Genomic DNA, 1,746 nt, shown 5'->3' on the forward strand with positions numbered 1-1,746 from the left:
CACTCTCTCTCTCTCTCTCTCTCTCTCTCTCTCTCCTTCTCTCTTTCTCTTTTTCTCTCTTTCTCTCTCTCGGCCCCCCCCCCCCCTATCCTACTGACTTGCTGCTGGGAAAACTCCCTCCATGCGTTCCCCAGTGAAATGGATCCAAAAACGAATGAAACTCTGTTGCTGGTAAAGCAGTCTTTTTCTGACATTTTTCTGTTTCAAAGTGCAAAAAGCTTGAAAAATAAATAAAGCACGGCACAATGACCGCAAAGCGGCAAATAAATAAAAGAAATAAAACAAGACGCGGTTACCAGGGTGGTTTTTATTCTCGCGCAAACACAGTAGCGCTACTTTACAGGGTTTGATAGTGAAGCGCTACTTTTGTTTTCTCATCTATCTTTCAACAGCATTGTTTTCCCCGGGTGGGAAACTGCACCATTCCTGGAGGTACTGCAATACCAGGTTGATGCGTGGAGTGGACAGAGCAAGCTCCTATTTCTTCTCCCTGTTCCAAAAATCAATTTAATATATGGTCTCCATATAGAGGACGTATCAGATATTAAACTGATAAAAACAGATTTTTTGTTTTGAAAAGCCTTTATTGAAATTAAAGGTACATGTACAAAAATAAATATTTAACAAAATGTACATTGTATAAAAAGGCAAAACTTTGAATACAGAGACAAAACATACAAAGGATCATATGTGTTCACAGAAACATTAAAGGCGTATTCCTTTTAAGGCATACTCCAAATTTAAAAATAAACTCTATGTATGGAAAAACTGTACTAACATATTTTAAAGTGTAGTCAAAACTATAAAACTATACAACTATACAAGTGCCAATCTTTATTACCCAGTGGCAGGGTGAAAAAGAAAAGACTAACCCCTAAAAAAAGGGGACTTTATTTTGGCCTTCATTTTAAATTAAAAACTAATCCCTCATTAGGGGATTTATAACATTGTCAAAATATCTCTTGGCAACTTCAAGACAGGAAAGACTAACCCCTTAAAAGGGGAACTTTATTATGGCCTACATGTTAAACTCTAAAAATGTAATCCCTCGTTAGGGGATTTATAATATCTCCTGGCAACTTGAAAACAGGAAAGACTTACCCCTTAAAAGGGGAAATTTTTATTATGGCCTACATGTTAAACTCTAAAATCTAAACCCTCATTAGAGGATTTATTAAATACTCTATATAAAAAAACATTGTTAAAATATGTCCTGGCAGCTTCAAGACAGAAAAGACTAACCCCTGAAAAGGGGACTTCATTATGACCTACATGTTAAACTTTTCTAAAAGGCCATAACTACAGTTTTTGAATCCTATATAAATGCCAATCTTAATTACCCAGTGGCTGGGTGATATATAACTAGCCCCTTAAAAAGGGGATACTTTATTAAGGCCTATATAAATGCCAATCCAATTACCGGTGGCAGGGTGTAAGTCCAAGAGAGAGACATTAAACATACTGATAAAGAAAAACTATTTACATAACTTTAAGTTATCCAATCTCGCCACTTTGCCATTTGCAGACAGACTAAGGGGGCATGCCTTCGGAGACTGCTGCTGTGGCATAGGGGAAACGTCCCTTGGGACAGGCCTTGAACAAGTGGGAGTTGCTGCCACAAAGGTTACATTTATTGGGGGCTGAGCACCGGGCAGCCTTGTGATCAGTACCCCTGCAATTTCTACACACTAATCCTGAGCATTGGTCCTTCGAGTGCCCAAACTGCTGGCATATCCTGCAAAAAAG

At 38.3% G+C, this 1,746-nt stretch overlaps 1 pseudogene; it reads right to left on the bottom strand.

Moving 5' to 3' along the window:
- Positions 1-410: 410 nt before the first annotated feature.
- LOC146816843 (U2 spliceosomal RNA) lies at positions 411-584 on the bottom strand (annotated as a pseudogene).
- Positions 585-1,746: the final 1,162 nt, after the last annotated feature.

This window comes from Triturus cristatus, chromosome 6 (assembly GCF_964204655.1).
Source record: "Triturus cristatus chromosome 6, aTriCri1.1, whole genome shotgun sequence".
Taxonomy (NCBI): Eukaryota; Metazoa; Chordata; class Amphibia; order Caudata; family Salamandridae; genus Triturus; species Triturus cristatus.